The sequence below is a fragment of the Papaver somniferum genome, chromosome 3, assembly GCF_003573695.1.
Source record: "Papaver somniferum cultivar HN1 chromosome 3, ASM357369v1, whole genome shotgun sequence".
NCBI lineage: Eukaryota > Viridiplantae > Streptophyta > Magnoliopsida > Ranunculales > Papaveraceae > Papaver > Papaver somniferum.
In genome coordinates, this window is record NC_039360.1 from 190,455,336 (window position 1) to 190,467,829 (window position 12,494).

At 36.9% G+C, this 12,494-nt stretch overlaps 1 long non-coding RNA gene across 1 annotated transcript; it reads left to right on the top strand.

Moving 5' to 3' along the window:
- Positions 1–2,004: 2,004 nt before the first annotated feature.
- Positions 2,005–5,577, top strand: LOC113358310. The gene is made up of 2 exons (XR_003364460.1): positions 2,005–2,185; positions 5,325–5,577. It is a non-coding gene; the product is annotated as an uncharacterized LOC113358310 (long non-coding RNA).
- The last annotated feature ends 6,917 nt before the right edge of the window (positions 5,578–12,494 follow it).

Consider the following 12,494-nt stretch of genomic DNA (forward strand, 5'->3'; position numbering starts at 1 on the left):
AGACACGGTTTTGGCTAGGGGCATGTTTCCCGCGGCAAAATATGGTATGTTGAAGCGAGTATCAGTCCCCATTCCTTTGGCTATGCGTGTTCCTTTTGGCTATGCGTTCTATGACTTGTGGCCAAACTAAGTTTCCCCTAGAAAATTTTCCGTGGATTTTTGATCATTGTACTTGATTCAGACAAAACCTTCATGCACGGTTTTCTCCAAAGTAGTGACTTTCCTCCGTTTTTGCTCCATTGTTATTAAGCAGCATAAAAGGATTTTGTTAAGATGTCACCTGAAAGCAGTCTCGCTGTTGCGTCGAAAAATGCTAACGCCTCCAGGCCGAATAAAGATGATGAGTTCTTCACAAAGTCTTCCACATTTAAGAAGACACATCGCAAATATGTCGCGATCCTTTTGACCGGTTCGGAAAATGAAGGAGCGTCCAATGGGTTCGGCCAGGGCGTGTAATGCGGTTTTGTCTTCAGAAGAAATTGTATCCTGCTTCTTCCATTGACTTCAAGGTATGTCAGATTTCATTGCGCTCTTTTGATAAATGGATGCAATTCATGATAAGTCACGATTGTGTTAGGGCCAATCTGAACAGGACGCAAATCATCAACGCTGTCATGGCTTCTGCAATACTTCAAATCAGGAAAGACATCGCGGGCTTGATCACTTTTATCTCCAGATGGTTTCCGGATACTCACACGACCATATGTAGGTGGGGTGAAATGATCATTTCTTTGGAGAGTGTATCCATTTTGCTGAACCTTCCAATAACAGGGAATCTTAAAATCACCTTGTGTGATGAAGAAGAAAAAATGCGTGACATTCTCGTCGAGAAGTCTGCAGGATTCGTTCGGAAGGAAAATGAGACAAAATGCTTGTATAACTGGTGGGTGTCTGAGTGGTTCCCGGATGAATCGGAGTCAGATCAGGAGCTGAATAGTACGCTCCATGTTGCGGCATTTTTAGCTCTGTGGCTATCCAGGGACATTTCTGATGATGGCTATGGTAAGAAGGAGATAAGGAAGGAGATCATCAAATTTTCCATCAAATTGGCGAAAGGTGTCGTTCTCCCCATTGGTGGCTTATTTCTTGGCTCTTTGTACACCTATCTGGATCATCTGGCTGCGGACATGTATGCTTCCAATGGTTATTTGAAAGTAGACTCGTATGTCCACGTCGCCTTTCTCCAAACGTAGTTGTGGGAGCACTTCAAAAATTATGCTCCCAAGCCGCTGGCTTCATTCCCTGAATCCTATGGTGGCTCCGGGATACTTCGCTGGTTGAATAAGCGTCCAAGACCTGGATCAAATCTCATTGACTTCCTCGACAACGCGTACGCAGTTAACTTTCGCCCCTGGGATCCGGTCCATGAATCCATAGTTCAGGCAAACACTTTTGCCTCTGCCCCGAACACGACTTTGATTTCTCATGAAAATAATATGAGCGTTGGAGAAATCGTATTCATGCAAAGCTGTATACCCGGACATGTGACATCTTTTTTCCGAGGATCTTATGAAGCAGTTCCTTATAACATTGACAGGGCTGCTCGGCATATGGGCTTTGACCAAGGAGTCCCATTTCTTCGTCAGTCGGCGGCTTCAGAAGAATTGCTGCCAGCTGCTCTTGATGCCAGTGTCCTTGCGCCGGGTAAAAGTGCAAGGACCCGCAAGCGCGTCAACGCTATTAGACCAGTCAAGAGAAGATTAAGCCGCTAATGACTCGATTAGTTAACGTAGATTTTAATTAATAAGATTTAATCCAACGATCTAGATACGAAACTAGTATCACTGGATAGGTCTCGTAAAGTTATGCGAGATAGACTACTCGAACGTGTCAATCGGAAACCGGACGAAGAAGATATCATCAGAATAATCGAAGGGAAAAATAATCATTTTACTTATAAACCGCCTTGGCTGCCCCTTATCCGTTTCTTGGGGCCCGTAGAAAAACCATTTGGTTTTATCCTGTACGTGTCGATGAGAAAATCACTTCTCTGTTTTTCTTTCTCTTTCTTCTTCTCTTTCCTTTTCTTCTATGTTCTTCTTTGTCTTCTCTTTCTGCGATCTCAGTTCATTAGAATTTGGTTTAGTTGTTGTATGAGGAATTCTTTTAAGTTATGAATCTTGTTGAGTTGAGGGAGAAGGTGCTGATGCTGCTACCGATTGAGTTTTGAAAGAAGCAGAAAAGGGTAAGGTTATTTAGGGTTCTGAATTGATTGATTTCTTTTCTTAAAATTGCTTTGTGTTGATAGATTAAAGATGGGTCTTCTGTAAATTTTGAGTTAGAATTTGTTTGAAGTTTAATTTTGATTTCATATAGAATTAGGGTTTTTCCCTTGTTCTTCCCTAAATTAGTAAATTAGGGTTCCTGAGTTTAATTAAGGTTGAAGATGGTGGTTCGAAGAAGAGTTTGGTTTGATTTAATATGAAATTTAGTCACAGAGTTGAAGGAGTTGTAAATTCAAGGAATTAGGAATACAAGGGTAGTCTGAGAAGATTTGGGGTGCTGGTATATGGATTTGAGAATGGTCTCAGTGAAAATAGTTTGTTTGAAGAGAAATAACAGATGAGAGAAGAGGTGTCTGAAACTACACTTGTTGCAAGTGGTGGTGATGATGTTGTTGCTGTGGTGTTGTGGAGTGCAGGGAAGAGGTTGGTGGTCTGTTGATAAACTTGTGTTGCTTATGAAGCTCAGAGTTTAGTTGATATGGAATGTAGCTGTGTTGGTTGTGGTAAGAGCAAGGAAATGGTGTTGGTGCTGAACTGGCGAGGACAATGAAAAGCTGCGAGTGGTGGTTGTCTTAGCTGAGCTTGTAAAGTTGAAATGTATATGCTTTACAGAGGAGGCTTGAGATACGTATAAAATAAGCTGAGAAGAATGGTGTTGCAGATATGAAGATGAAGAGATACTGATGATTGCAGGTGGTAATTGAACTGAAGTTTAGATGTATGAATTAGGAATGTGTTAGATAGTTCAAATGAAAGAAGATGATGTTGTTGTTGTTGTGTAGAATAGTCGGTGGAGAAGCTGATGATACTGAGATTGACTATTGGCGCAGGGGTTGAGGTTAAATCATATCAAGTGATGGTTGAAATGGGATATGGTGTGACTGAGTTTGAGAACAAGAGAAGATGGAGTTGTGCTGATGTAGCTTTGAAGTCTAGTGGAGTTGAAATGGATAATTGGTTGTTGGTATACGAGGATGTCAGTTTAATTGTGATGTTAGGAGGTTACAAACATGTTTTTGGTGGCTGCAATTGTTAGTTGAACTGAGGTTACGATTGTAGATGGGCATTGTCTTGCTGGTGGAGCTGCAGTTTGTTTTAGTGATCTAGTTAAGTTGAATTGGTAGTGGTGATGAAGTTTCAGTTCATGGGGTTGGTGTTCTGGTCACTGAAATGAAGTATGTAGATTAGTCTACAGTTGTGCTTGATTGTGACTGTAACAAGTTGAAATTACAGGAACCAAAATAGAGCTGATGTAAACCTAGATGGATTGTTTGTGTTACTGCTGAAATGAATTGAGTTGAGAATGAAGTTGCATTGGTGGTGCTGTGTTATGCAAGGAAGAGGTCTGAATTGTGTTTAAGTGCAGTGTTGTTTGGAGAAGATTTCATTTAGAGTTAGTATAAGATAGAACTAAGAAGTTGTTTCTTCTAGATTTATTCTTATGGAATTTATATTTATGGTTTTGATTGTTTGAGCTTTTGTATCTTGAGTTTAGACATATTAGTCATCCTAGTCAGACCATCTGACTGAGTTAATACTTTAACCAGACCCGTCCTTAATTGACTCAGTGCACCTTGACAAGTTGACCTGACCTTGACCCGTTGACCATTTGAATTGACATTTGATCGGACTTTGACCCAGACTTAGACGTTGGCTGTTAAGTTGACCCTTTGACTGTTAGCGACTGTTAGTTTGACCCAGTTGGACTGCGCCTTGTGTAGTGGGCCGAGTTTAGTGGACTTGGGATTTAATATAGTTTTATTATATAGATGAATTGGACCACTTGTGGTCCGACTTAGCCTTTGGTTCCTTCTACAAAGTTGTATATATTTTTAAGACTTATCTAATGGACTATACAATCAATCTAATCGAATTATTAAACCTTAGATGTGCTAAAGATAGACAATGAAAAGGTGTAGAATAATTAATGGGCTTAGAACCATTAGATAGTTTACTAAGCTTATAACTAGAGTGTTGTATGAGATTATGTTATGAGCCTTGTGTGAGATTTTTGGCTAATCTTTAGAATGAACGATCGATCTAAAGCTTGAACCAGTGGATTATGGATCTCTAGGTAGGCAAGGCTTGTCATCAAAAGAGGTGGGAATCGATAACGAACTCTGTTATATTCATTATTGTTTTACAAATCTATCTTTTTTGAAATCCATGCATATCTTTGTTACTATATGATATGTGTACGCATGTATTATTTGTGTGTATTACAAATTAGTTTTCTTTTACATTTTGGGATGGGCTTGGATCTTTAGAAACAACAAATATCTGTGTTTTGGGAGTATTTACTTATTTTTACAAAATGTGATGCTTTCCATTGACTGGAAAGTGGTTACAATCTTTATTTGTAGTTAGCATGAAAGGGAGAAGGTTTCCTTTTGATTGGTGTGAGATATGTGCTCCCAAATATTATATCTATTTATTGTAAACCTAGATAGGCCTCGTTGGGCTGAATATTATATAGGTCTGGTTTTAATTTGGCCATTATACTTTCCCTATTTCTGTACAGGGGAAACGCATGTCTCATACGTGAATGTTTACTGTTTCTTTTAAATTACTTTTAAAAGCTATTTTATTATGTTTTGGTGTTTAGAGAGAATGATGTTGAGAATATTATATAAGATTGTTGGATTTACACGTGGGCGGATTGTGGGCTCTCCACTGTGTAAGGACTTCGGTCGGATATAATGTTGTTACCATTTGTTTTCTTTAGATACTTGATATGTAGAGTGCGTGTAGAATAAGGTACTGGTAAGGTACATATCGTTTATAACTTGAGGACGGAAACCTCATGGGCGCTTTAATGATCACTGAAGAATCCGCAACAGTCATGCCTTCCTACTCCGAAGGAAGACGTCGCTCAAATATTATTTCTGTTGTGAATGTGTGCCGGTTTATTGGTTGGTAAAACTTTATATTTTCAGTACTACTATTATTTTAATATGCTTTACTGTATTTCCATGTTTTATCGGTTTTTTAACAAAACCTGCATTGTTTACAAATCATTCTAGTGATTACTTGAAAGACAGTTGTTATTTCTATTGGGCACCCTTCGGGGTGATGTGCTCACTCAATTCCCACTTTCAGTTTCAGACACAGATTCAGTTCAAGTGGTGCACGTGGTGATGAAATCTTCGAGGAGTTGGTTTCGTTAGTTGGTTAGCTTCCGCTGTGTTTATTTTGTGTTTATATTCTATTTGTAAACCAACCCACTATTGAATATGTATCATATGAGAGGAGTTATTGTAATTATTTCAGACAGGGTTTAGATTCGGGTTAATCTTTGATTATAACTTCTTTCTTACTGTTTAAATAGATGTTTTAGATCGTTAGTGCCTCACTTTATAGTTAATCTCTTGGATTAGTCAGCTTCTAGCTTAGGGGGCGCTACAGACTTGGTATCAGAGCTCACTATTAGATCTTACATGGGCGACAATAGGAATAGCCAGTGCCAGTTAGTAAATAAGATTAGTTTAGAACTGGGTTGGGTTTGTGAGATAAATCTTAATCACTAAAAAAAATCAAGAACTAAAATATTTTTGAATTGATTGATTGATTTGTTAAGCATGATGATTGCTTGTTTCTTGTTTTATGTGTATATATTTGTGAAGTAAAAATTGTAGGGTGAAACCAGTTACCTGATAGCTAGAAATTTCAATAGAGAAATAAAGATTAGTTAGTCTTAATTATTTAACACTTAAATAATCTAGCACTGGAGAATAGTGAGGTTTGAAATTCTGGTGTGTTTGTGTTGTCTTTGTTCGTAGGAAACCATCGTCGGGTCTTGCTAACCTGGACAGGCCAACTACAAGCTTGGATTACTTTTCATATCAGGAAGACTTGCTTTTATTAGTGAATTGTTAGATCCCAAATTTTGTTTAGAAACTAATAGAGTACCTTTTCCCATAATGAGAACCATTAATCTATTAAATTAGAAATGAAGTTAAATTGTAAAGGTAGTTAAGATAATAGTTAAGATAACAGTTCGACCATTAGTGTTAATAATAATAAATGATAATAGCATCACTAATAATCATAAAAAAAATAATATTGTCACTTATTTTATAGTATTGTATTGAACTTTATCTAATTAAAAATCTTATTAGTAAGTGTATAATGATAAAAGTAATAATTAGGATCGAATAACTATACGAAATTGTTAGTAATTATCCACAGTCATATTTTGTAAATTAAATAAAATTAGAAATACTTTCGTGTGCATTGAAACCGGATATATAAGTCTGTATACTGTAGTGAGTCTGTATACTATAAGTCTTATTAGGATACAACTTAAGAACGTGCAAATATATTGTGTAAAATAAAAAGATTAGATTACTTGGTAATCTTATACCTTAATTATCTTTAGTCTAATAACTAATTTAGTGTATCACTAAAATAATATGAAGAAGTAATAATAGTATTCGGATGCTTAGTACAATATTAGACTTGAAAGAAAATAGGATATTTTACATTAGTAGGAAAATCTAAAGACTATTAGAATACATTATATTTTTATGCAGACTCAAATTGAAATAATATTAAGTTATCAACGCTAATATTTAAAATGATATATATATACAGACTCGATATGATTAGGTAAAATCAGTTATAGTCATACTTAGAAAATTAAGACTTAGTATACAAACGAGATTATAAACAAACTAATAACAATAATAATAAAGATACAGAAAATAGTAACAATACTGATAATAGTATTTCGATAATTTTGTTAATATCGGATTTAAAGTAGATAATGTTCTGATAGTTTATATATTATATAACAGTAAAGTTAGAATATCAAATAGATGTACGTTAAATCAAATTTGGGTTAGTTATATAGATAAATATATAAAAAATATGGAACTACGTCAAATTAATAAATACCATATTATAAATTTTAGCGCAGAGAATTTAGACATGCTTATCTGTTAGAATCAAATTCACTATAGTGAGTCTAAAGACAATCGTATTGTGAAATAAAAATTAGTCTATTGAACTTAGAGCTACAAATTATAGATTCTAGTTGTAGAAATCCATATAGGTTTGTTTTTCATTTCTTGTTGCTCCGAACTCATTTAAAATGAGTTAGTTTTTGCGCGTTTGTAAGTATGAGCAGTACTTGCATTTAGTAGAGAGATAGTATTTCTCTATAAGGTGAGGAGTTCTGAAGACCAGAAAGGGAGGTTAAATTTTCGAGGACAAAAATTTTATAAGGTGAGGAGAATGTAAGGACCCTCAAGCGCGTCAACGCTATTAGACCGGTCAAGAGACGATTAAGCCGCTAATGACTCGATTAGTTAACGTAGATTTTAATTAATAAGATTTAATCTAACAACGATATAGATACGAAACTAGTATCACTGGATAGGTCTCGTAAAGTTATGCGAGATAGACTACTCGAACGTGTCAATCGTATACCGGATGAAGAAGATATCATCAGAATAACCGAAGGGAAAAATAATCATTTTACTTCTAAACTGCCTTGACTGCCCCTTATCCGTTTCGTGGGCCCCGTAGTAAAACAATTTGGTTTTATCCTGTACGTGTCGATGAGAAAATCACTTCTCTGTTTTTCTTTCTCTTTCTTCTTCTCTTTCCTTTTCTTCTCTGTTCTTCTTTGTCTTCTCTTTCTGCGATCTCAGTTCATTAGAATTGGGTTTAGTTGTTGTATGAGGAATTTTTTTAAGTTATCAATCTTGTTGAGTTGAGGGAGAAGGTGCTGATGCTGCTACCGATTGAGTTTTGAAAGAAGCAGAAAAGGGTAAGGTTATTTAGGGTTCTGAATTGATTGATTTCTTTTTTTATAATTGCTTCGTGTTGATAGATTAAAGATGGGTCCTCTGTAAATTTTGAGTTAGAGTTTGTTTGAAGTTTAATTTTGATTTCATATAGAATTAGGGTTTTCCCTTGTTCTTCCCCAAATTAGTAAATTAGGGTTCCTGAGTTTAATTAAGGTTGAAGAAGGGGAATTGGATGATGGTGGTTCGAAGAAGAGTTGGGTTTGATTAAATATGAAATTTAGTCACAGAGTTGAAGGAGTTTTAAATTCAAGGAATTAGGAATTCAAGGGTAGTCTGAGAAGATTTGGGTTGCTGGTATATGGATTTGAGAATGGTCTCAGTGGACATAGTTTGATTTGAAAGGAAATAACAGATGGGAGAAGAGGTGTCTGAAACTACACTTGTTGCAAGTGGTGGTGATGATGTTATTGCTGTGGTGTTGTGGAGTGCAGGGAAGAGGTTGGTGGTCTGTTGATAAACTTGTGTTTCTTATGAAGCTCATAGTTTAGTTGATATGGAATGTATATGTGTTGGTTGTGGTGAGAGCAAGGAAATGGTGTTGGTGTTGAACTGGCGAGGACAATGAAAATCTGCGAGTGGTAGTTGTCTTAGCTGAGCTTGGAAATTTGAAATGTATATGCTTTACAGAGGAGGCTTGAGATACGTATAAAATAAGCTGAGAAGAATGGTGTTGCAGATATGAAGATGAAGAGATACTGATGATTGCAGGTTGAAACTGAACTGAAGTTTAGATGTATGAATTAGCAATGTGTTAGCTAGTGCAAGTGAAAGAAGATGATGTTGTTGTTGTTGTGTAGAATAGCCGGTGGAGAAGCTGATGATACTGAGATTGACTCTTGGCGCAGGGGTTGAGGTTAAATCATATCAAGTGATGGTTGAAATGGGATATTGTGTGACCGAGTTTGAGAACAAGAGAAGATGGAGTTGTGCTGATGTAGCTTTGAAGTCTAGTGGAGTTGAAATGGATAATTTGTTGTTGGTATACGAGGATGTCAGTTTAATTGTGATGTTAGGAGGTTACAAACATGTTTTTGGTGGCTGCAATTGTTAGTTGAACTGAGGTTACGATTGTTGATGGGCATTGCCTTGCTGGTGGAGCTGCAGTTTGTTTTAGTGATCGAGTTAAGTTGAATTGGTAATGGTGATGAAGTTTCAGTTCATGGGGTTGGTGGTCTGGTCACTGAAATAAAGTATGTAGATTAGTCTACAGTTGTGCTTGATTGTGACTGTAAGAAGTTGAAATTACAGGAACCAAAATAGATCTGATGTAACCCTAGATGGATTGTTTGTGTGACTGCTGAAATGAATTGAGTTGAGAATGAAGTTGCATTGGTGGTGCTGTGTTATGCAAGAAAGAGGTCTGAATTGTGTTTAAGTGCAGTGTTGTTTGGAGAAGATTTCATTTAGAGTTAGTGTAAGATAGAACTAAGAAGTGTTTCTTCTAGATTTAATCTTATGGAATTTATATTTATGGTTTTGATTGTTTGAGCTTTTGTATCTTGAGTTTAGACATATTAGTCATCCTAGTCAGACCATCTGACTGAGTTAATACTTTAACCAGACCCGTCCTTAATTGACTCAATGCACCTTGACAAGTTGACCTGACCTTGACCCGTTGACCATTTGAATTGACATTTGACCGGACTTTGACCTAGACTTAGACGTCGACTGTTAAGTTGACCCTTTGACTGTTAGCGACTGTTAGTTTGACCTAGTTGGACTGGGCCTTGTGTAGTGGGCCGAGTGTAGTGGACTTGGGCTTTAATATAGTTTTATTATTTAGATGAATTGGACCACTTGTGGTCCGACTTAGCCTTTGGTTCCTTCTACAAAGTTGTAGATATTTTTAAGACTTATCTAATGGACTATACAATCAATCTAATCGAATTATTAAACCTTAGATGTGTTAAAGATAGAAAATGGAAAGGTGTAGAATAATTAATGGGCTTAGAACCATTAGATAGTTTATTTAGCTTATAACTAGAGTGTTGTATGAGATTATGTTATGAGCCTTGTGTGAGCCTTTTGGCTAATCTTTAGAATGCTTGTGTAATTAACAGTTAGTCGTTATTAACAACCGTCGATCTAAAGCTTGAATCAGTGGATTATGGATCTCAAGGTAGGCAAGGCTTGTCATCAAAAGAGGTGGGAATCGATAACAAACTCTCTTGTATTCATTATTGTTTTATAAATCTATCTTTTGTGAAATCCATGCATATCTTTTTTACTATATGATATGTGTATGCATGTATTATTTGTGTGTATTACAAACTAGTTTTATTTTACATTTTGGGATGGGCTTGTATCTTTAGAAACAACTAATATCTGTGTTTTAGGAGTATTTACTTATTTTTCCAAAATGTGATTCTTTCCATTGACTGGAAAGTGGTTACAATCTTTATTTGTTGTTAGCATGAAAGGGAGAAGGTTTCCTATTGATTGGTGTGAGATATGTGCTCCCAAATGTTATATCTATTTATTGCAAACCTAGATAGGCCTCGTTGGGCTGAATATTATATAGGTCTGTTTTTAATTTGGTCATTATACTTTCCCTATTTCTGTACGAGGGCAACGCATGTCTCATACGTGAATGTTTAATGTTTCTTTTAAATTACTTTCAAAATCTATTTTATTATGTTTTGGTATTTAGATAGAATGATGTTGAGAATATGATATAAGATTGTTGGATTTATACGTGGGCGGATTGTGGGCTCTCCACAGTGTAAGGACTTCGGTCGGATATAATGTTGTTACCATTTGTTTTCTTTAGATACTTGATATGTAGAGTGCGCGTAGAATAAGGTACTGGTAAGGTACTTATCATTTATGGCTTGAGGACGGAAACCTCATGGGCGCTTTAATGATCATTGAAGAATCCGCAACAATCATGCCTTGCTACTCCGAAGGAAGGCGTCGCTCAACTATTATTTATGTTGTGAATGTGTGCCTGTTTATTGGTTGGTAAAACTTTATATTTTCAGTACTACTATTATTTTAATATGCTTTACTGTATTTCCGTGTGTTATCGTTTTTTAACAAAACCTGCATTGTTTACAAATCATTCTAGTGATTACTTGAAAGTTAGTTTTTATTTCTATTGGGCACCCTTCGGGATGATGTGCTAACTCAATTCCCACTTTCAGTTTCAGAGACAGATTCAGTTCAAGTGGTGCACGTGGCGATGAAAGCTTCGAGGATTTGGTTTCGTTAGTTGGTTAGCTTCCGTTATGTTTATTTTGTGTTTATATTCTATTTGTAAACCAACTCACTATTGAATATGTATCATATGAGAGGAGTTCTTGTAATTATTTCAGAGAGGGTTTAGATTCGGGTTAATCTTTGATTAGAACTTCTTTCTTACTGTTTAAATAGATGTTTTAGATCATTAGTGCCTCACTTTATAGTTAATCTCTTGGATTAGTCAGCTGTTAGCTTAGGGGGCGCTACAAAAAGCCTCCATTTCCTGCTTTCAGAACGGAATCCAGCGACTACCTCCAGATATAACACATTTTGGCAGGATGAGTTTCTTGCCATCCATGGGTTCGTGAATGACGTGGTGAAAGATCCCTGTGGCAAGCCTTCCCCTGCGATTTTGGCGAAACATCTATTGTTGATGGAGCTTCCCATAGTTAAGCGAAAATCTCTTAGTCCAGATATGAGCAGTCCCCAGAAAAGGGAGCGAAGGTCGAAAAATCGTGCACGTGGCTTCCAATCGGGTTCGACAGCTCTTGTGACCTTCAGTTCTTCCGACACACGGGTATGCATGAACTCTTTATTAACTTGATTGGATTACACAAATCTTCTGTTTTGTTGCTGATCATCTCTTCCTTTTTTTTTTTGAAACTCAGGGTCTTGACGGCACGAACGCCTTTGCCCAACTCGCGCATAACTATAAGATGGTGTCTCTCGAAAAAGTGGGTGGCAACACTGAGTCTCCCCACGGTGAAGGAGAATACAAAGAGAAGGAAAGTTCGGAATCCAGTGATGATGAGAATAGCTCTTCTGAAAGCAGCGTTGAATCTTCCTCCAGTGGGTCCACAAATGAGTCGGTGAGTCTTCCACGCATTTTCCTCTCCTTCTTTTCTTCGCAATTTACTTGGAATAAATATTCATTTGGTGATATTACGGGGAAAAACCACTCCTGGAAATGAGCCTGAAATGGAGACTCGCCACAGTGAAGATATGGCTTCGTCTCCGATTGTGAAAGCCATATCCGCTGGTAACCCAGAGATGGATATTGATTATCATGAAGATGTTGATGTGCTTCAACTGGCGGAAAACGCTTCTGCGGCTGCTGGTGCAATAGTTACTAAGGAATCCCTGTTGGTCATGGATTCGGTTGCGGGTGCTGCTTTCTCCCCTCCGTTCTTGGCACCTTTTCCAGATCACGTGCTGATCGGCGGCTTCAGTGTGCCAACTAAGTATGCGCCAAAATATGGGAAAGGTATGGACATAT